Raw genomic sequence first — 24,187 nt, forward strand, 5'->3', positions numbered from 1 at the left:
TATAAGAAAATACAAGTACATGATTTCAGAAAAATTATGAAAGACTTACATGAACTGATGAAAAGTAAAGTGAGCAAAACCAGAACACTGTGTGAATGACTGAGCTCTTCTCAGCAATACAATGAGCCAAGATAATCCCAAAGGACTCACGATGAAAAATGTTATCCACCTTCAGAGAAAGAACTGATGGAGTCTGAATGTTGTTCAAACCATACTACTTTTCATTTTCTGTATTTTTTTCATGTTTCTTTTCCCTTTGAGTCTTTCTTTTTTCACATGGTAGTATATTTTGCATGATAGAAAATGCATAACCTCTATTAAATTGCTTATTGTAGGGGAGAGATAATGGAAAGAAAGAGAAAAGTTGAAAGTCAAAAAATTTTTAAATGAATGTTTAAAATTGTCTTTACATGTAACTGGGAAAAAATTTAAAAATTTTGTTAAAAGAATATTAGAAACTAAAGTATATAAAATCGTAGCTGTACCTGTGAGCAGTCTAAAACCATGGAATTATTTCAAGATACTCGAAGAGATAACTATCAAAGAGAAATTCTGCAGCAAGTTATTAAAATTCCTACTTGTGGAAAGTATCAGATGAATAGGTTTAAAACTTTCAAAGTTGGAAAAAAGATGGACTGAAAATTATATAAAAGCCTTTCTGAAGACCCTATCATCTTTGGCAACTGGTGGCCCAGTGTTCACGTCTTTTGCAATATCTGGTGACCCAGGAGCACTGCCCATACTCACTCAGCTAGAGTTAGAAAGGAATTTAGAGGCCATCTAGTCCAAGACCCTGAAATGCTGAGTGACTTGCCAATTATCACATAGATAATAAATGGTAGAGTTGACATTCAATCTTTTCTCAGTAGCCAGTAATCCAGTAGCAAAACTTAGCCATCATATTAAAGCAAATATCCTCCTACAAGGATTTATTACAAGGAAAAGTACAATAGAAATATACTGGGAAAAACATGAAGAAAAGCTACAGAAGGTAGTAGATTGGCTAGAAGCCATTGGTCTAAAGTTATCAATTAATAAGTACCAGTTCAACAAGAACCTCTGTCAATTACATGGTAAATAAAAGAGAGAACATGCATAACTGTATGACCCTGCATGAATCACACACACACACATACACATACACACACACACACACACACACACACACACACACACACACACACACACCAGGCATTAATTTTCTTATCTTTAATAGGAAATGACTAAGTGGAGCCAAGATGGCTGAGTAGATAGAGGATACAACTTAGCTGAACTCTCCCAACATTTCCCTCCAAACACCTTCAAAATAATGCCTCAAAATGAATTCTGGAGCAACAGAACCCACAAAAGAACATGCTAAAACAATTTTCCAGCCCAGGATAACTTAGGTCAGCAGGAAAAGTCTGTTGCATCAGGGTGAAGGTGGAGCAGTCCAGTGCAGGTAACACCCTGACAAACCAGCACCAGGCCTTAGGAACAATTGAATCTCTCACTATTATAGTTTTGGTGCACTGGATAGAGCACCAGTGCAGGAGTCAGGAGGACCTGAATTCAAATCTCACCTCAGACAATCACTAGCTATGTGACCTTGGGCAAGTCACCTAACCCCAATTGCCTCATCCTGGATCATCTCCAGTCATCTTGATGAATATCTGGTCACTGAATTCAGATGGCTCTGGAGGAAAAATGAGGCTGGTGACCTACAGCCCTCCCCCACTCAAAACAAAATCAAGTGCAAGTCATGTCACTATTTCTCTGATGGCATGGTCTTCTTCAGCAATGAAGGACGAATACATTATAGTTTTGCCATCTATTTTCACCTATTATTCATTTAGGTTTTCCGTCAAAAATTTGGATGTGACAGCATGTGAGTGTATATAGGCTTTGTACTGATATTACTTTATTATCTATGGTATCTTTTATTATAATATAGTTCCCTTGTTTATCTCTTTTAATTAAATTTTACTTAAATCTATTTTAGCTTTAACTTTGAGATCATGATTGCTACCCTCACTTTTTTTTTTTTTGCATCAACTGAGCATAATAGATTCTACTCTAGCCCTTTTTTACTCTATGTGTATCTCTCATTTTGAAATATGTTTCTTATAAACAATAGATTGTCAGTTTCCAGTTTTAATCTATTTTGTTATCCATTTCCATTTTATGGGTGAATTTATCTCATTCACATTCTAAGTTATAATTACTAGTTGTGTTTCCCTCATCCTATTTTTCCTTGCTATTTATTCTTCTCCTTCTCCTTTTACCCTATCTCTCCTCAAACACCTATTTTGCTTCTAACCACTGCCTCACTAATAATCCACACCCCTTCAAAAAATCCTTCCCTTAACCTCATCCCTTATCATCCTATTCCTTTTTTAAAATGAGAGATACAATTCTTACTTTTATCTTCAATTAATTCCTACCCATTGGTTCCTTCCCTGTTGCCTACAAACACACTCATCAATCCTCCATCCTAAAAAAAAAAAAAATGTAAAAAACTCCCACTTTATTTGATCCTATCATCTGTACTATCTATATTGTAACAAATAGGCAAGACAAACTTCCTTATTGACTGTGTCCAAAATAAATGTCTCATTTTGTGCCTTACTTGCATTATCTCTCTATCAGCAAAGGGTTGCATACTTCATCGTCAGTTTTCAGGAGTTCTGGTTGGTCACTGCCTTGATCAAAATTCTTGAGTTGAAAGAATTAACTGTTTTTTCTTTACAATGCTGTTCTTACTGTATAAATTGACTTCATGATTCTACTCATCTCACTTTGCAACAGCTCAAGTCTAACCAAATTTCTTTGAAACAGTTCCTTTTATAATTTTTTATGACACAAAAATATTTTATTACATTTGTATATCATAATGTGTTCAGCCATTCCCTAATTATTAGATACTCTCTTTGTCTCCATAAAGTATATATACAAATATTTTGTACCTATAAGCATTTTCCCTTCTTTGATCTCTTTGGGGTATGGAACTCACTGTGGTATCACTAGGTAAAAGGGTATAATTATATAAACTCATAGTTTATGAGTTTTTAAGCATGGAAATTACTTTCCAGAATGGACAGATCAATCACAGCATCACCAACAGTGTATTAATGTTCCTGTTTTCCTGTAGCCCTGTCAGCAATTGTCATTTGGCTTTTTTTGTCACCTTTGCCCATTTGTAATCTCAGTTATTTTAAGGTTTCATGTCTTTAATTTATTAGTAAATTATGGCACTTTTATTGTGATTTTTGATAGTTTAGATTTCTTCCTTTAAAAAACTACATGTTCATATCCTTTAATCATTTATCTATTTGGGAATGGCTATTATTCCTATGTATTTGAACAAACTCCTTAATTTTCTTGGATGTCAGACCTTTATCAGAAAAACTTGTTGCAAATATTTTCCCCTTGAATTTAGTTTGTGCAAAAAAAAGTTAATTTCATATAATCAAAATTGTTTATTTTGTCTTACATGATCCTAGCTATCTCATCTCTTGTCTGCTTATGAATTCTTTCCTTTTCTAAAGTTGTAAAGAATATTTTCTCTTGTTCTTCTAAATTTTTTTATGCGACATTTTATATCTAGATCTTATATCTTTTTAGTCTTCATTGTAATATCTAGTATGAGATGTTGATCAAGGCCAAATTTCTACTAGACCACTTCAAGTTTTCCCAACAGGTTGTTTTGTTGTGAATATTGAACCTTTACCTACTGGTCCTGAAGTCAGGAAGATCTGAGTTTGAACATTTACTTAGACATTTACTAGGAACCCTGGGAAAGTCGCTTAACCTCTATCTCAGTTTCCTCAACTGTAAAATGAAGAAAATATCTACCTCCCAGGATTATTGCAAGGATCAAATGTGTAATATTTGCAAAGCATTTAGCACAATAGGATCATAATAAATGTTTTTTTCCTTCCTTCCAAGTCTTTGTAGTCTTTAGTTTTATTGAACACTGTTATTAGGTTTGTTTGTTTCTGTATGTTTTAATGTTTCATTGATTAATTTTTTCTATTTTTAGCCAACAGCAAAGAGTTTTGATGATTATTGCTTTCTAGTATAATTTGAGATCTGGAACTGGTACTACCCTTCCTTCCTACTATTTTTTTTCATTATTTTCTTTGAGAATCTTGACCTTTCTAGCTCTGTAATCCTTTGTTAGTCTGTTATGGTACTAAATATGTACATTAATTTAGGTAATATTGTCAATTTTATTATGCTGTCATGGCCCCAAACAAAAGCAATTCATATCACTAAGTGGTAATTTAAGTCTGTCATTATTTCTGTAAGGAGTGTTTTTTTAATGTTAATTCGCATAGTTCCTGTGTGTGTTCTGGCAGATGGACACCTAAATATTTTATGTATAATCCATAGATTTTTTAAAAATTTAAATAATTTATTTGTTTTCAGTTTTCAACAACTACTTCCATAAGTTTTAAATTTTCTTCCCCTCCTTCTCCAAGACAGCATGCAATTTTACATGGATTCTATACATATATTCTTATTAAACACATTTTCACATTCATCATGTGGCATAGAAGAATTAAAATGAATGGGAGAAACCATGAGAAAAACCAAAACAAAACAAAACACAAGAGAAAATAGTCTGCTTCACTCTGCATTCTGGATTCCTTAGTTCTTTCTCTGGATGTGGATGGCATTTTACCTCAAGGGTATGTTTTAGGGAATGTTTTGGGTCATTGTATTGCTAAGGGTAAAGTCTACCAGAAACAGTCCTCACACACTGTGGCTGTTAGCGTGTATAATGTTCTGGTTCTGCTCACTTCACTCAGTATCACTTCATATATGTCTTTCAAGGTTTTTCTGAAGTCTTCCTGTTCATCATTTCTTGTAGCACAATAGTATTCCATTACATGCATATACTGCAACTTGTTCAGTCAATTCATATACTACAACTTGTTCAGCCATTCCCCAATTGATGGGCATTCCCTTGATTTCCAGTTCTTGGCCACCACAAAAAGAACTGCTACACATATTTTTGTATATGTGGGATCTTTTCCAATATTTATGATTTCTTTGGCATACAGTCCTAGAAGCAATACAGTTGGGTCAAAGGGCATAGTTCCAAATTGCTCTCCAGAATGGTTGGATCAGCTCACAGTTCCACCACAAATGAATTAAGAGTTCCAACTCTCCCAAATTTTTCATTTGCATCTCTCTAATCAATAGTGATTTAGAGCATTTTTTCATATGACTATAGATAGTTTTATTCTTGTGTATGGTGTCAGGCATTGGTCTATGCCCAGTTTCCACCACACATTTTTTTTTTATCCAGTTTTCCCAACAGTTTTTGTCAATCTGTGGGTTCTTATCCCAGAAGCTGTGGTCCTTGGGTTTATCAAACAGTAGACCTCTATATTAATTGACTATTGTGTCTTGAGTACCTAACCTATTCCACTGATCTGCCCCTCTATTTCTTAGCCAGTACCAAGTGGTTTTGATGATTGCTGCTTTATAATACAATTTGAGATCTGGTACGGTTAGACCACCTTCCCTGGCATTTCTTTTCATTAATTCCCTTGAAATTCTGGACCTTTTGTTCTTCCAGATGAATTTTGATATTATTTTTTGTAGCTCTAGAAAATAATTTTCTGGTAGATTGATTGGTATGTAAGTAAATTAATTTATGTAGAATTGTCATTTTTGTTATATTACCTTAGCCTACCCACAAGCAACTGATGTTTTTTCAATTACTTAGATTTTTAAAATATTTTTAATTTTTATTTTAATAGATATTTTTATTTTTATATTTTTAATAGATATTTTAATAGAATTTCTCTTTCTTCTTCTTCCTGAGCTTTTTTGATAATATATAGACAGGCATAGATTTAAGTGGATTTATTTTCTTTTTTGCTACTTTGCTGAAATTATTTTAATTCATTTTTAATTGGCTCTTTGGGGTTCATCAAAAAGAGATAATTTTGTTTCCTTTTTGTCTAAACTTATTCCATCAATTTCTTTCTCTTCTCTTATTGCTAAAGTTGGCATTGCTAGCAACACAATGTAAAATAATAATAGCTATAATGGACATCTTTAGTTTACCCTTATTTTTAGTGGATAAGCTCTAATTTATATTCATTACTTGTAATACTGCCTTTTGGCTTTATTTGTTTTGTTTTTTTGCCTTAGACAACTACATTAGCAAGAAAAACTTCTTTGTCAGTTTAGTGATGATCGACACAGTATGTCATTAATAAAGGATATCAAATCTGTCACTTAACTTGAAAATACATACCTCTGGCAGCTATAACTAAAAATAAAGTGCATTTTTGTTCTCATTAATATGCCTCAAGAATAACAAGTAGCACATTTTGAAGCATGCCGTGAACACAATATTGCCTATTATACAATATATATTATGTACAAATGGAGTCTGGGTGGGGAGAATGAGATTGAAAATAGTAGGAAGGGAAAGGAGCAGTGTATATATCTGTTTCTGTGGAAGAGTTCTTTTTTTAAATCAAATTCTGGATTCAAATTGAAATTATATATTATTTAAAAGTAAAAATTCTTCTTTGGATTTATAAGGACTTGGTAATTATTGGTTAAGTGTTCACATATCATGTGAACTTCTTACACTAGACACACTTGAAACTGAAGTTCATCATTAAGCATCAACCTTTTTTCATCACAGGCAGTTGAATGATAAGGGTCAGTCTCCAATAAGCATGTCCACTCGGGCATGCTTATTGGAGCTTATCTTTGTAAAGGTCATCCCTATAATCAGGAACATGGCATGTATGGTTTTCCTAGCCCTACTCTCCAGAACTTTTCTTCCCCAGCCTTGCAACTAGGGCAAGCATAAGTCATCCAAAGCCTTCTTGTCCACTGTTGGACTTCTCCAACTAGTATCTGCTCCTTCTGCTACAGGATATGAGGGATTCATAGTTCAGTGCACTGATGGTCAGGTTCCTTCCAGAAATATTCTGTGCAGTAGGTGTCTGTTGTTGCCCTCTGGTGCTGACAATACTGACAGAGACACCTTGAACCTCAATACCATTTATATTGGTGCGGGGAAACTGAGGAATATTCTCCCCAGCCCCTTACATGAACACCATATGACCTAACATAAGAAATGTAACCAGAGTTGCTTCTTTGTTCTAACGGTCTTCTTTTCCCTGAAGTTACATGTATAAAGGGACTGAGTGGGAGAAGGATCTTTGGAGGTCTTTGATGCAAAGGTGAGGATGCCTGCTTCTGCTCTCCCAGTCAGGACCTTTGCCAAGTGCTTCCCCCTTCCGTGGTCACCAAAGAGTTGGAGCTTAGACTTGGCTGGTGATGTATACTTTCTCTTTTTTTCTATTGTCTTAACTATTATCTACTGTTTATATGTATACACTTGCTAACTTACACTATTTGTAAGTGCTAACTTACACTACTTGTAATAAAACTTAATTGCCTATTAAGCTTGTTTTAGTACATGTCATTGTATCTTTAGATTCGAACCTAAAGTGAAAGTACTGTGCAGTCTACATAATTCCTGTCAATTACAACTAGTGATCTTCATAGCTTGAGCAGCTATTGTCTACTGTGCTTCATTCAGGTTAATGGTGGCTTCAGCAGGAGCAATCTTTGGCATGCTTCTTTGCGAAGCAGCAGCCAAGGGCCTTTTATTGACTCACTCTAAGAAAGGGCCACAGACTACAGGATTACCACAAGAGCGGGAGGTAACAGGTACTGTCAGCAAAGTGGGGGTGGGCATGTTATGGGAGTACTATCTGCCATTCGCCAGAAAGCATTCTGATATAAAAGTAATATATTATAATAATAATATAATAGTGATAACAGTAACTTTTGCTGTTTCCCTCCAAGCCTGATGAAGTTATTTTTCTTTGCCTCATTAAAGGGGCCGTCCCCTTACTACTTCTTAAACAGGCCTATTCACTGAATAGGCATTACCTCCTTTTAAGTCAGTACCTGAAAAGGCCTTAGCCTAAAGGAGCCAAGATCTCCCATTGAATCCTGCGCCATCTCGAGTCATCCTGATGAATATCAGATCTCTGGATTCAGATGGCTCTGGAGGGGAAGTGAGGCTGGTGACCTGCACAGCCCTCCCTCACTCAAAACAAAGTCAAGTGTAAGTCATGTCATTACTTCTCTAACGGCATGGTCTTTGGCAGCGAAGGACGAACACAACAATTCTGATACAGACTTTAGAGGTAGCTGAGTGGCACAGTGGCTAGAATGCTAGGCCTGTGGTCAGGATGACCTGAATCCAAATCTAGCCTCAGAAACTTACCAGGTTTGAGATCCTGGTCAAATCACTTTGCCTCTGTTTACCTCCGTTTCCTCATCAGTAAAATGGAGATAACAGCACCTACCTCTTAGGGTATTGTTGTAAGGATCAAATAAGATAATAATCACAAAGTACTTAGCACAGTACCTAGCACATAGTAAGCACTATATGAATAAAAATATAAATTACTATTATTATTATCTGAGCGTTGACTCTGTCATTTGGATTTGAAAATTCTGGGAGTTCTGGGGGGAAGGTGGGAAGCATAGCTGAGCCTGCCCACATCAATGGCTTGTTACAGGGGATCTACACCCCTTATTGCTACTCTGTCTTATGAGGAACTGCTGGGATCTATCCTACCATGGCAGGTTGGCCCTTTGCAAGACTCTTCACATCACTGAAAAGATTTTTCTTCTGTAGTTTCCATGAGTGCTGTTTCCATTTGCTCAACTACTTCAATAACAAGCTGCCAAACGGGGAGAACTTTTTCCTCATTGTTTTTTAGAATTAGCCAGTGTGGCCATGGTGTTCTCAGTGAGAATCTAAAGAAAGGCACCAGTATCACTAGCACTCACTAAGTTGTTGATAGGTAAAATAAAATCACATTGGCACCACCATCTGTCAGCTTCACTACTTTACTTGTGCTTTATGGAGGCTCTCCTTTGCCTATCTTCTGAATGAGAATGGCATAATAATTAATAACATTTATATAGCACTTACTAATATGTCAGGCATTGTGCTAAGCACTTGATCACTGTTATCTCATTTGATCCTCAAAATAATCCTGGGAGGTTGCTATTATCCCCATTTTTAGAGGGAAAAAGCAAAGGCAAATAGGGTTAAGTTACTTACCCTGGGTCAGAGAGCTAGTAAGTGTCTGAGGCCAGATTTGAATTCAGGTCTTCCTGCTTGTAGGCCCATAGCTATATCCAATGAGCTGCCCCTAGGTTGGAACAGGCTTGCAGCTGAGCAGTTAAGGAGCAATCATGGCTTGGTTGGTTCCAAGGATTATATGGATCTGGTTGGGGATGTTAGGGTGGACATGGATGATCTGCCTGTTGCCTACTTGAATCTGAGGAACTGCCTGATATTGGATAGTAGTTCTTGCTCATCACAGGGTTTGGATGGCAAACACCAAGCTTTTTAGTGTAATCCAATATATATATATATTTTTTATCATCTGTGATCCTCTTTATTCTTTGTTATATCATGACTTTTCTCCTATCCATATCTCTGGCAGTTATTTTTTCCCATGTTTCTCTCATTTGTTTATGATGTGACTTTTTTTATCTGGGTCATTTTTTCATTTGGAACTTATCTTTGTATAATTTATATTCTAGAATGTATGAGGTGTTAGTCTAAAACTAATTTCTTCCATACTTCTATCCAGTTTTCCCAGAAGCTCTTGTCAAATGGTGTGTTGTAATCCCAGTAGCTAGAGACTTTGTGTTGACAGAATACTAGGTGGAATTTTAAGATACATTTGTTTCTGCATGTCAGGTACCTAATCAGTTCCACTGACTGATATTTTTTAAGCAGTATCAAATTATTTTGATAAATACTGCTTGCAGTATAGTTTGAGATATGGCACTGCTAGGTCTCCTTTGTTTCCCTTTCATTTCATTATTCCTCATGAGAAGCTTAACCTTTTTTTCTTCCATATGAATTTCATTATTATTTTTTATAGTTCTATTAAGTAATCCTTTGGCAGTTTGATTGGCAGGGCATTGACTAAATTAATTTAAATTAATTTAGGTAGTATTGTCATTTTTATTATATTGGCTCATCCTATCCATGAGCAATTAATATTTTTCCAATGATTTAGGCCCATCTTTATTTCTGTAAGTAGTTGATTGTAATTCTGTTTATAAAGATCTTGAATACACACACACGTATACATGTGCATGTGCATGCACGTTTTGTAAAGTAGATTCCCAAGTATTTTATATACCATTAATTTTAAATGAAATTTCTCTATCTCTTCCAGCTATATTTTATTGATAGTGTTGCTGATGATTTTGTGGATTTATTTTATACCCTGCAAATTTTTTGAAATTATTATTTCAATTAATTTTTAGTTGACATCTTGTCATATCATCTGAAAAAAGTGGTAATTTTGTTTGTTCTTTACTTATAAATATTCTCTCATTTTTTAAAATTCTTGCTCTAGCCAGCATTACTGGTACTATGTTTAATAAAAATGGTAGTAATGAATATCGTTGTTTCACCCTTGAATTTAGTGAAATGGATTCCAGTTTATCTCTGTTGCAGATAATTGTAGCTCTTGGTTCAAATATTATTTAGATATATTTATCACTTTAATCTTATGTTTTCTAGTATTTTTAAACAGAAATGGATGTTCTATTTTGTCAAAAACTTTTTCTGCATCTAATAATAGCCACATGATTTTTGTTATCTTGTTATTATATGGTTGTATCTATTATTAAATTAAGTCTGAATTTCTGGTATGTATACAATCTATTCATCATGTGTATCCTTATGATGTTGTTTTAACTTCTTTGTTAGTATTTTCTTTAAAATGATTGCATATATGTTCAGTAGAAATATTGACCTGTTTTCTTTTCCTGTTTTGATTCTCCCTGATTAATGTATCAAGACCATGTGTCATAAAAGAAATGTTAGGATTCCTCCTTTTGCTACCTTTGCAAACAATTTATGTAACACTGTAATTATTTGTTCTTTGAACATTTGATAGAATTCACTTGTGAATACATCTGGTCCTGTAGTTTTTTCCCCTTTGGAAGTTCATTTATGGCATTTGATTTCTTCCCCTGAAACTGAGTTTTTTAATTCTCTATTTCTTCTTCTGTTAATTTAGGCATTTTATATTATTGTAAACATTCATCTAAGTTGTTGGTTTTGTTGGCATATAATTAGACAAAAATTTTTAATAATATCCTTTATTGCTCCTTCATTGGTTAATTCTTCTTTTTGTTTTTGATACTGGTAATTTTGTTTTCTTTTTTTAATCAAATTTGATTATTTTTTTTTTAAAAAACAGTTCCTAGTTATATTTATTAATTTCATGGGGAGAGAACGGATTCACTCATCATTCACTGATGAGAACATCTCTTTAAAAATAAAAATTAAACAAATGGAAAAGGAAGCACAAAATCTAACTGGGAAAATTGGACAAATGGAAAAAGAAGTACAAAAACTAACTGGAGAAAATAACTCCTTAGAAGGAACAATTGGACAGATGGAAAAGGAGATGCAAAAGTTAATTGAAGAAAACAATTTCATAAAAATTAGAATTGGGCAAGTAGAAACTAATGACTCTGTGAGACATCAAGAATCAGTCAAATAAAATCTAAAGAATGAAAAGACAGAAGAAAATGTAAAATATCTAATTGGAAAAACAACTGACCTGGAAAATAGATCCAGGAGAGAAAATTTAAGAATTATTGGCCTACCAGAAAGCAATGAAAAAAAGAGTCTGGATAATATCTTCCAAGACATTATGAAGGAAAACTGCCAAGAAGTGCTATATCCAGAGGGCAAAATAGTCATCAAAAGAATCCACCATTTACCTCCTGAAAGGGATCCCAAATTAAAAACCCCAAGAAATACTGTTGCCAAATTCCAGAACTATCAAGTGAAGGAGAAAATACTACAAGCAGCCAGAAAGAAACTATTGAAATATCAAGGAGCAACAGTCAGGATCACACAGGACCTTGCAGCTTCTACATTAAAAGATCAAAGGAATTGGAATATGATCTTCCTTAAGGCAAAGAAGCTGGGACTACAACCAAGGACCAATTACCCAGCAAATTTCAGCATAGTATTTCAGGCAAAGAGATGGACATTTGACAAAATAAGGGATTTCCAGACCTTCCTGACAAAAAGGCCAGAACTCAATAGAAAATTCGATCTTCAAACACAGGTCTCAAGGGAGGTGTAAAAAGGTAAACAGGGGGGAAAAAAAACTCGTCACTCAAGTTGGGCAAACTGTTTACCTCCCTATAAGGGAAGATAATACTTGTTAATTCTGAGAATTGTACATCTATTCTGAAATATAAAAGGGATATACATAGAGGGAATGGGCATAAAGTAAATGATGTGATAATAAAAATACGATTTGAGCATGCAAAGGGATTGTAACAGGAGATGTGAAAAGGAGGAAGCAGAAAATGGTAAATTACATCACATGAAGAAGTACAAAATTATAGTAGAGGAAAAGAGGGGAGAGAGATGAGCATTTTTTGAGGGATACTCTCATCTGATTTGGGTCAAGAAGGGAGCAATAAACTTAATAAAGTATATAAATCTAACTAGGTCTATAGGCAGTAGGAAGGAAAGGGGGAAGAAAGGGGAGGGGAAGCTAAAAGGGAGGGAATAAGTAGTAAGGGTAAAGGGGAGTAAAAGGTAGGGGGGCTGAAAAAAGGAAGGGAAGACTGCAGGAGGTGGTGGTGAAAAGTAAAAACCCTATTGAGGAAGGGAAGGGAGAGGGGAGAACTAAAAGCACAAACAGTGGGAAAGAGAATGAAGGGGAAAACAGATTGTAATCATAACTGTGAATGTGAATAGGAGAACTCTCCCATAAAAAGGAGACGGATAGCAGAATGGATTAAAAGCCACAATCCAATAATATGTTGCTTACAGGAAACACATTTGAAATGGGGGGATATACACAGGGGAAAAGTAAAAGGTTGGAGCAAAATATTTTGTGCCTCAGCAGATGTAAGAAAAGCAGGGGTAGCAATCCTAATCTCAGACAAAGCAAAAGCAGAAATAGATCTAATCAAAAGAGATAAGGAAGAAAACTATATCCTGCTAAAAGGCACAATAAACAATGAAGCAATATCATTACTAAACATGTATGCTCCAAGTGGTATAGGATCCAAATTCTTAGAGGAGAGATTGGGGGAGTTGAAGGAAGAAATAGACAGCAAAACTATACTAGTAGGGGACCTCAATCTCCCCCTCTCTGAACTTGATAAATCTAACCTCAAAATAAACAAGAAAGAGGTTAAAGAGGTAAATAAAACTCTGGATAAGGTAGATATGATAGCTCCCTGGAGAAAACTGAATGGGAATAGAAAGGAATATCCCTTTTTCTCAGCAGTACATAGCACATATACAAAAACTGACCATGCAAAATCAAGTTCAGAAAGGAAGAGATAGTCAATGCATCCTTCTCAGATCATAATGCAATAAAAATTATATGTAATAAAAGGCCATGGAAAGATATACCAAAAATTAATTGGAAACTAAATAATCTAATTCTAAAGAAGGGGTGGGTTAAACAAGAAACCATAGAAACGATCAACAACTTCATCCAAGAGAATGACAATAATGAGACAACTTACAAAATCTTATGGGATACTGCAAAAGCTGTTCTTAGGGGAAGTCTTATATCTTTGAATGCCTACATGAATAAAATAGAGAAAGAGGAGATTAATGACTTGGGCAAGTGGCTGAAAAAGCTAGAAAAAGAACAAATTGAAAATCCCCAAGTAAATACCAAATTAGAAATACTGAAAACCAAAGAAAAGATTAATAAAATTGAAATTAAGAAAACTATTGAATTAATAAATAAAATCAATAGTTGGTTTTATGAAAAAAACTAATAAAATTGATAAAACTTTGGCCAATCTGATTTAAAAAAAGAAAGAAGAAAACCAATTTACTAAAATAAAAAATGAAAGGGATGAACTCACCTTCAATGAGGAGGAAATTAAAACAATAATTAGAAATTACTTTGCCCAACTTTATGCCCCTAAATTTGACAACCTAAATGAGATGGATGAGTGTTTAAAAAAATACAAATTGCCCAGATTAATAGAAGAGAAAGTTGAATACTTAAACAACCACATCTCAGAAAAAAAAATTGAACAAGCCATCAATGAACTCCCCAGGAAAAAGTCTCCAGGGCTGGATGGATTTACAAGAGAATTCTATCAAACTTTTAAAGAACAGTTAATTCCAATACTATATAGACTATTTTTGAAAATTGGGGAAGAAGGAGTACTCCCAAATTCTTTTATGATACAAATATGGTTTTGATACCTAAACCAGGAAGAGCCAAAACAGGGGAAAAAAATTATAGACCTATTTCTCTAATGAATATAGATGCAAAAATTTTAAATAAGATTTTAACAAAATAAATACAGAAACTTATCATGAGAGTAATAGATTATGATCAGGTAGGATTCATACCAGGAATGCAGGGCTGGTTCAATATTAGGAAAACTATTAGCATTATCAAACATATCAACAACAAAAGTAACAGGATTATCTCAATAGACACAGAAAAAGCTTTTGACAAAATATAACACCCATTCCTATAAAAATATTGGAGATCATAGGAATAAAGGGAACTTTCCACAAAATAATAAGCAGTATCTACCTAAAACCTTCTGCAAGCATTATATGCCATGGTGATAAGCTAGATGCATTTCCAATAAGATCAGGGGTGAAACAAGGATGTCCATTATCACCACTATTATTCAATATGGTACTAGAAATGTTAGCTATAGCAGTTAGACAAGATAAAGAAATTGAAGGAATTAGAATAGGCAAAGAAGAAACTAAGTTATCACTCTTTGCAGATGATATGAGAATATACTTAGAGAATCCCAGAGATTCAAGTAAAAAACTACTTGAAATAATAAACAACTTTGGCAAAATTGCAGGTTCCAAAATAAACTCACACAAATCTTCTGCATTTCTATATATTAGTAACAAAGCCCAATAGCAAGAGATAGAAAAAGAAATCCCATTTAAAGCTAGGGTAGACACTATAAAATATTTGGGAGTTTACCTGCCAAAACAAACCCAGGGACCATCTGAACACAACTACAGGACACTTTTCCAACAAATAAAGTCAGATCTAAATAAGTGGAAAAACATCGGTTGCTCATGGGTAGGCTGAGCCAATATAATAAAAATGACAATTCTACCTAATTGATTTACTTATTTAGTGCCATACCAATTGAACTATCAGATAATTATTTTCTAGAGCTGGAAAAAATAGTATCAAAATTCATCTGGATGAACAAAAGGTTCAGAATATCAAGGGGACTAATGAAAAGAAATGCTAGGGAAGGTGGCCTAGCCCTAACAGATCTCAAATTATATTATAAAGCAGCAATTATCAAAACCACTTGGTACTGGCTAAGAAACACAAGAGTAGACAAGTGGAATATGCTAGGTACTCAAGACACAGTAGACAATGAATATAGCAATCTACTGTTTGATAAACTCAAGGACCCTAGCTTCTGGGATAAGAACTCACTGTTCAACAAAAATTGCTGGAAAAACTGGATAAAAGTGTGGCAGAAACTAGGCATAGACCAATGCCTGACACCGTACACAAGAATAAAATCCAAATGGGTACACAATCTAGCTATAAAGATGGATACTACGGACAAATTGGTGGAGCAAGGAAGAGTGTATTTATCAGATTTATGGAGAACGGAAGAATTTTTGACTAAAGAAGAGACAGCAAGCATTGTGAAATGCAAGATGGATAATTTTTTGCACAACCAAACCCAATGCAACCAAAATTCAGAGGGATGTAGAAAACTGGGAAAGAATTTTTACAGCTAATCTCAGGGATAAAGGCCTCATTTCTAGAATAGAGAAAGAACTGAGTCAAATGTATAAAAATGCAAGTCATTCCCCAAATGGTAAAAGGATATGAACAGACAATTTTCAGAGGAAGAAATTAAAGATATCTATAGTCATGTGAAAAAAATGCTCTAAATCACTTTTGATTACAGAGATACAAATCAAAACAACTCTGAGATACCACATCACACCTATCAGATTGACAAACATAACAGAACAGGACGATGATAAATGTTGGAGAAGATGTGGGAGAGTTGGAACACTAATACACTGTTGGTGGAGTTATGAGCTGATCCAACCATTCTGTAGAGCAATTTGAAACTATGCCCAAAAGGCTATAAAAATATGCCTACTCTTTGACCCAGCAATAACGTTTCTAGGACTGTATCCCCAAGAGATCATAAAAATGGGAAAGGGTCCCACATGTACAAAAATATTTATAGCAGCACTCTTTGTGGTGGCCAAAAACTGGAAACCAAGGGGATGTCCATCAATTGGGGAATGGCTGAATAAATTATGGTATATGACTGTAATGGAATACTATTGTGCTATAAGAAATAATAAACAGGTAGACTTCAGAGAGGCCTGGCAAGACTTATATAATCTGATGCTGAGTAAAAGGAGCAGAACCAGGAGAACTCTGTGCACAGCAACCACCATAGTGTGTGAGAGTATTTTTCTCTTAGACTTGGAACTTCATTGCAATGCAAGGACTTAAAAAAAAAAATTCCCAATGGTCTTCTAAGGCAAAATGCCTTCCACATCCAGAGAAAGAACTATGGAATTCAATTGCAGATTGTAGCAGATCATGCTCGTGTGTGTGTGTGTGTGTGTGTGTGTGTGTGTGTGTTGCATTTTGGTTTGTTAGATGATTTCTCCCACTCATTTTAATTCTTCAACATAGCATGACTATAGTGAAAATGTATTTAATAGGAATGTATGTGTAGAACCTATACAAAATTGTAGGCCATCTTGGGGAGGGAGGAGGGAGGAAAGGGAGGGAGGGGAAAATAATAATTTAAGTTATATGGTAGTTATTGTAGAACACTAAAAATAAATAAAATTAATATAAAAAATAAACAGTTTTAAAAATTAATTTTTTTTTAATTTCATGGGGTTTTGTTTTCAATTTTGCCAATTCTTTAACTTCTGGGATTTTTATTTTAGCATTTAAGTGTAGTTTAAAATTTTTTTTGTTGTTTTTCAAGTATTTTCAATCAATAAATTTTTTTTCTTAAGGATTTTATTTATCTGTGTTTATTTTTGTTTGGTATTTTATTTTCCCTCAGTTACATGAAAAATAACTTTTAACATTTATTTTTAAAACTTTGAGTGTCAAATTATCTCCCTTCCTCCTCACTCTATCCCCATTGAGAAGGCAAGCAATTCAATATAGTTTATATATGTATAGTCATGCAAAAAAATCCATATTAGTCATGTTGTGAAAGAAAACAGACAAAAAAACTCAAGAAAAATAAAAAAAAATTTAAAAGTATGCTTCAATTTATATTCAGACACCATCAGTTCTTTCTCTGGGGATGGGTAGCATTTTTCATCATTACTCCTTTAGAGTTATCTTGGATTGTTGTATTGCTGAGAATAGCTAAGTCATTCACAACTGATCATCTTACAATATTGCTGTTACTTTGCATCAACCCATGCAAGTCTTCATAGGTTTTTCTGAGAGCATCCTCATCATTTCTTATAAGACAATAGTATTCCATCATAATAACATCCTACAACTTGTTCAGCCATGCCCATTAGATGGGCTTCCCCTCAGCTTTTAATTATTTACCCCCCAAAAAGAGATACTACAAATATTTTTGTTCATAGAGGTCCTTTTCCTTTTTGGTTTTTATCCCTTTTGGAGTACAGACCTAGTGGTGGTCTTGCTATGTCAAAGAGTGTGCATGGCTTTATAGCCCTTTAGGAATAGTTCCAAATTGCTCTGCAAAATGGTTGAATCAGTTCACAACTCCACCAACAAATCATTAATGTCTCATTTTTCTCGCATCCCCTCCAACATTTGTCACTTACCTTTTCTGTCCTATTAGTCAACCTAATAGATATGAGAAAGTACCTCAGAATTGTTTTAATTTGCATTTCTCCAATCAATAGTGAGTTACAGTATTTTTCATATAACTACAGATAGTTTTGATCACTTTATCTGAAAACTGATCATATCTTTTGATCATTTATCAACTGAAGAATGGATCTTATTTTTAGAAATTTGACAGTTCTCTATATGTTTGAGAAATGGGGCCTTGATTATCAGAGAAACTTGCTTCAAAATGTTTTCTTTAATATTGCTAACTCTATTTCCATCTATTCTATTTTACTATCACCCCATATATTCTATGAGAGATCTCTCCTTTCACTCTGTCCCTACTCAAAAGCTTCTGACTAATCCTTTCCCCAATCTACAACCCATTCTATTACATTCTCTACTTCTCTTATCCCCTTCCCCTCCACTTTCCTGTAGGGTAAGATAGATTTCCATGTATATGTCTTTCCCTTTTTAAGCAAATTCTGATGAGAGTAAGGTTCACTCCTTCCCTCTTACCTCTCCTGCTTCCCCTCCAACGTAAAAGTTTTTCTTGTATCTTTTATGTAAGATAATTTACCCCATTCTATCTCTCTCTTTCCCTTTCTCCTAGTACATTCCTCTCTCACCTCTTGATTTTTTTAGATATCATCCCTTCATTTTCAACTCACATCTGTACCTTCTGTCTATAAATACTCCTTCTAACTACCCTAATAATGAGAAAGGTCTTATGAGTTACAAATAGCATCTTCCCATGTAGGAATGTAAACAGTTTAAATTTATTAAGTCCCTTATGATTTACCTTTCCTGTTTTATGCTTTTCTTGAATCTTGTGTTTAAAAGTCAGATTTTCTAGCCAGCTCTGGTCTTTTCATCAAAAATATTTGAAAGTCCTCTATCTCACTGAATATCCATCACTCCTCCCCCCATCCCGAGGATTATACTCAGTTTTTCTGGGTAGGTGATCCTTGGCTGTAATCTTAGTTCCCTTACCCTCCAGAGTATCATATTCTAAGCCCTCCAATCCCTTAATGTAGAAGCTGTTAAATCTTTTGTGATCCTGACTGTGGCTCCACCACACTTGAACTATTTCTTTCTGACTACCTGCCATAGTTTCTTCTTGACCTGGAAACTCTGGAATTTGGCTACAAAATTCCTGGAAGTTTTCATTTGGGGAGGTGATTAGTGGATTCTTTCAATTTCTGTTTTACCCTCTGCTTCTAGAATATCAGGGCACTTTCCTTGATAATTTTCTTGAAAGATGATGTCTAGGCTCTTTTTTTATCGTGGCCTTCAAGTAATCCAAAAATTTTAAAATTATTTCTCCTGGAGTGAAGTTGTTTTTCCAGTGAGATATTTCACACTGTCTTCTATTTTTTCATTCTTTTGGTTTTGTTTTATTGATTCTTTGTTTCTCATAAAGTCATTAGCTTCCATTCACTCCGTTCTAATTCTTAAAGAATTATTTTCTTCAGTGAGCTTTTAGACCTCCTTTTCTATTTAGTCAGTTCCTTTTTTTTAAGGTATTCTTTTCCTCATTGGCTTTTTGAACCTCTTTTTTCATTTGACCTACTCTGTTTTTTAAGGTGTTATTTTCTTCAGTATTTTTTGTGTGTCTCCTTCACCAAGCTGCTGATTTTTCATAATTTTCTTTTCTTTTCTTTTTTTTTTGTTTTAATGCTCTCTATATTTTTTTTTAATTTAACTTTTAACATTTATTTTCATAAAATTTTGGGTTACAAATTTTCTCCCCTTTTATCCCCTCCCCCCCCCAAACCCAAGCATTCTTATTGGCCCTGTGACCAATCTGCTCTCTCCTCTATCCTCCCTCCCTGCCCTTGTCTCCGTCTTCTCTTTTGTCCTGTAGGGCCCAATAGCTTTCTTGACCCCTTAACCTGTATTTCTTATTTCCCAGTGGTAGGAACATTACATTTGATCCTAACACTTTGAGTTCCAACTTCTTTAGCTCCCTCCTTCTCCACCCCTTCCCCTTGGAAGACAAGCAATTCCATATAGGCCAAATCTGTGTAGTTTTGCAAATGATTTCCATGCTAGTTGTGGTGTATAGGACTAACTATATTTCCCTCCATCCTATCCTGTCTCCCATTACTTCTATTCTCTTATGATCCTTTCCCTCCCCATGAGTGTCGACCTCGGATTGCATTCTCCTCCCCATGCCCTCCCCTCCATCCTCCCCCCCACCCTGCTTGTGCCCCTGTCCCCCGCTCTCCTGTATTATGAGATAGGTTTTCCTATCAAAATGAGTGTGCATTTTATTCTTTCCTTTAGTGGAATGTGATGAGATAGACCTCATGTTTTTCTCTCGCCTCCCCTCTTTATCTCTCCACTAATAAGTCTTTTGCTTGCCTCTTTTATGAGAGATAATTTGCCCCATTCAACTTCTCCCTTTCTCCTCCCAATATTTCTCTCTCACTGCTTGATTTCATATTTTTTTTTTAAGATATGATCCCATCCTCTTCAATTCACTCTGTGCACTCTGTCTCTATGTATGTGTGCGTGTGTGCATGTGTGTGTGTGTGTACTCCCACCCAGTACCCAGATACTGAAATGTTTCAAGAGTTACAAATATTGTCTTTCCATGTAGGAATGTAAACAGTTCAACTTTAGTAAGTCCCTTATGACTTCTCTTTGCTGTTCACCTTTTCATGGTTCTCTTCATTCTTGTGTTTGAAAGTCAAATTTTCTTTTCAGCTCTGGTCTTTTCATCAAGAAAATTTGAAAATCCTCTATTTCATTGAAAGACCATTTTTTCTCCTGAAGTATTATACTCAGTTTTGCTGGGTAGGTGATTCTTGGTTTTAGTCCTAGTTCCTTTGACTTCTGGAATATCCTATTCCATGCCCTTCGATCCCTTAATGTAGAGGCTGCTAGATCTTGTGTTATCCTGATTGTATTTCCACAATACTTGAATTGTTTCTTTCTAGCTGCTTGCAATATTTTCTCTTTCACCTGGGAATTCTGGAATTTGGCCACAATGTTCCTAGGAGTTTCTCTTTTTGGATCTCTTTCATGCGGTGTTCTGTGGATTCCTTGAATATTTATTTTGCCCTCTGGTTCTAGAATCTCAGGGCAGTTTTCCTTGATAATTTCATGGAAGATGATGTCTAGGCTCTTCCTTTGATCATGGTTTTCAGGTAGTCCCAGAAATTTTACATTGTCTCTCCTGATTCTATTTTCCATGTCAGTTGTTTTTCCAATAAGATATTTCACATTATCTTCCATTTTTCTAATCTTCTCGCTATGTTCTATGATATCTGTCTTTCTCATAAAGTCCTTAGCATCCATCTGTGCCATTCCAGTTTTGAAAGATCTATTTTCTTCAGTGAGCTTTTGAATCTCCTTTTCCATTTGGCTAATTCTGTTTTTGAAAGCATTCTTCTCCTCATTGGCCTTTTGAACCTCTTTTGCCAATTGAGTTAGGCTAGTTTTCAAGGTGTTAATTTCTTCAACATTTTTTTGGTTCTCCTTTAGCAGGGAGCTGATCTGCTGTTCATGCTTCTCTTTCATCCTTCTCATTTCTCTTCCCAGTTTTTCCTCCACCTCTCTAACTTGATTTTCAAAATTCTTTTTGAGCTCTTCCATGGCCTGAGCCCATTGGGTGGGCTGGGACACAGAATCCTTGATTTCTGTGTCTTTGCCTGATAGTAAGCATTGTTCTTCCTCATCAGAAAGGAAGGGAGGAAGTGTCTTTTCTCTGAGAAAGTACCCTTCAATAGTTTTATTTCTTTTCCCTTTTCTGGGCATTCTCCCCAGCCAGTGGCTTGACCTCTGAATATTCTCCTCACACCCACCTCGCCTCCTGGTCCTCCCAGCCAGCGTTTGGGGACTGAGATTCAAATGCTGCTTCCTGCCTTAGGGCTTTTGGTTGGGGCAGGGCTGCTATTCAGTGTGAGAATTAAGTTCAGATGGTCAGGTTGGGGCAGGGCTGCCTCTCAGGCACAGTTCCCTCAGGGGGTTTATGCACAGACCTTCCACAATGGATCCAGGCTCCTGCCTGCTTGGGGAGCCCCTGTCTGCAGCCGCCTCTCAGCTTCTATCTCCCGGGGGGGCCCGAATCATGGGGGCACCCCACTCCCCTCTCGACCCGCCAAAGAGACTCTCTCACCGACTCTCGTCACCTGTGGGTGGAGGGGCTTGTGCCGCCGCTGGAGATCCCGTCTCTGAAGCCTGCTCGGATCTGTACCTCTCAGAGCCATGGCCGCCGCAGGTCTGGGCTGGGCTCCGCGTCTGCAGCGCGACGCACCTTTTGCGAGAGGTTTGCAGGTCCCTCTGTGGGTGGAGGGACCCGCGTGGCCGCTGGAGATCCCATCCCCGTAGCCCGCTCGGATCTTTTCCTCACGGTGTCATGGCCGCTTCAGCGTTGCACTCAGCTCCCAGTCCCGGCGCCCAGTCCACAGCGCGAAGGACCCCCAACGAGAGGTTTGCAGGTCTCTCCAGAACAGAAATCTCCCTCGCTCCAATATTCCGTGGCCTCTGGGTGCAGAATTCACCGTGAGTTGGTCCCCTCTAGCCGTTCTGTGGGTTGTGGGTTCGGAGCTATGTGTATGTGCGTCTTTCTACTCCGCCATCTTGGCTCCGCCCCCATAATTTTCTTGCATCACTCTCATTTCTCTTCCCAATTTTTCTACCTCTCTTACTTGATTTTCAAAATTCTTTTTGAGCTCTTCCATGGCTTGAGACCAATTAGTATTTTTCTTGGAGGGTTCAAATATAAGACCTATGAATTTGTTGTCTTCTTTTGTATGTGTTTTTTGATATTCCCTGTCATCACAATAACTTTCAATAGTTTTTTCCATTGTTTGTTAATTTTCCCAGTTTATTACTTGACTTATAACTATTTGTTAAAGTAGGGCTCTGCTTCCAGGGTGGAGAGTTTACTGTCCCAAGCTTTAGGGTTTTGTGCAGCCATTTTCAGAGATATTCCTAGGAACCTGAAAGTTTTCAGTTCTTCCACAGTGGTATGATCTAAGGAGAGATGTTCATTACTCTCCTGGTCTGTGCTCTGGTCTGTGAGTGAGCACAAATACTCTTTTCTTCCCTGGAACTGTAAGAGGGGTACACCCTCCACTATAGCCACAGGCTCCTCTTCACCTTAGGACTGTTACTCAGGACTGTGACCTGGATCTGAGTATTGAGTCCTGCCTCAGTGCTAGCAGAAAGACCCCTGTAATATCCTTCTGACCAGTTGTTCGACTTCCTTACTTTCTGTGGGCTGAGAGCTCCAGAAGCAGTCGCTACTGATCCAGTTCCTCCTAAGGTCTGCTCTTGGTTTGCTGGGATCAGGGCTCTGCTGTGGCGACCTGCAGTAGGATATGCTCCACTGTCATCCAGGAGTGATAGACTTTTTCTGCTGACCTTTTAAGGTGTCTCTGGCATCTGTAGGCTGAGAGGTCTGACAACTGTCACTGCTGCAAGTGGTTCAGTCCCAGCCCTGCTTGGGATTTTCCTAGGGCCCAGTCTGTGGCCTGCACTTGACTGTGCTCCTCTCTCACCCTGTTGCAACAAACTTCTCCTGCTGACCTTTCAAGTTGTTTAGGGCTGGAAATTTGTTTCAGTACATCTTTTTGTAGGGTCTGCTACTCTAGAATTTGTTTAGAGTGATATTTTAAAGGTTATTTGGAGGAGTTCAGGAAAGAACTCAGGCAAGTCCCTGCCTTTACTTTGCCCTGTTGGTTCTGCCTCCAATAAATATTTATTAAGTACGTATTATGTAGCAGACATTGTGCTAAGCATGGGGGATACCAAAAAGGAAGCAAAAGGCAGCCTCTTCCCTCAAGGACCTTACATTCAAATGGGAGATTTAAGGCAGGCATACCCACCAGCAGGCTATTGCAATAGTCTAGGTGTTTGGTGATGAGCCTCTACGCTACAAGTGGTGGCAATGTCAGAGGACAGAGGGTAGGGGTGGGGAGGGGGATTTGAGAGATGTTGCATTTGTAAAATCAACAGAGCTTGGATGTTGGGTGGGGGAGGAGAGTAAGAGAAAGAGAGAGGAGTCAAGGTTATCTCCTAGTTTATGATCCTGAGGGACTAGGTAGATATTGTTCCATCTATAATAAAAGAGAAAACAGGAGAGAGGAAGAATTTACTGGGAAGTTCTGTTTTGGACATGTTTAATTTAAGGTGTCTACTGGACATCCATTTTGAGATTTCTGAAATGCACTTGGAAATGTGAGATTAGAAGTCAGCAGAGAAGTTGAGGCAGATATGAGAATCATCAGCATAGAGATGGTAGTTCAATCCATAGAAGATGATGAGATCACCTGATGTAG

General features: G+C 36.4%; 1 protein-coding gene across 1 annotated transcript in view; it reads right to left on the reverse strand.

Moving 5' to 3' along the window:
* The window catches only part of FAM186A (family with sequence similarity 186 member A), a 162,052-nt gene that overhangs the window by 98,474 nt on the left and 39,391 nt on the right, over positions 1-24,187 (reverse strand). The gene's annotated exons all lie outside the window — the stretch shown is intronic.

Source organism: Notamacropus eugenii, chromosome 3 (assembly GCF_028372415.1).
Source record: "Notamacropus eugenii isolate mMacEug1 chromosome 3, mMacEug1.pri_v2, whole genome shotgun sequence".
Taxonomy (NCBI): domain Eukaryota; kingdom Metazoa; phylum Chordata; class Mammalia; order Diprotodontia; family Macropodidae; genus Notamacropus; species Notamacropus eugenii.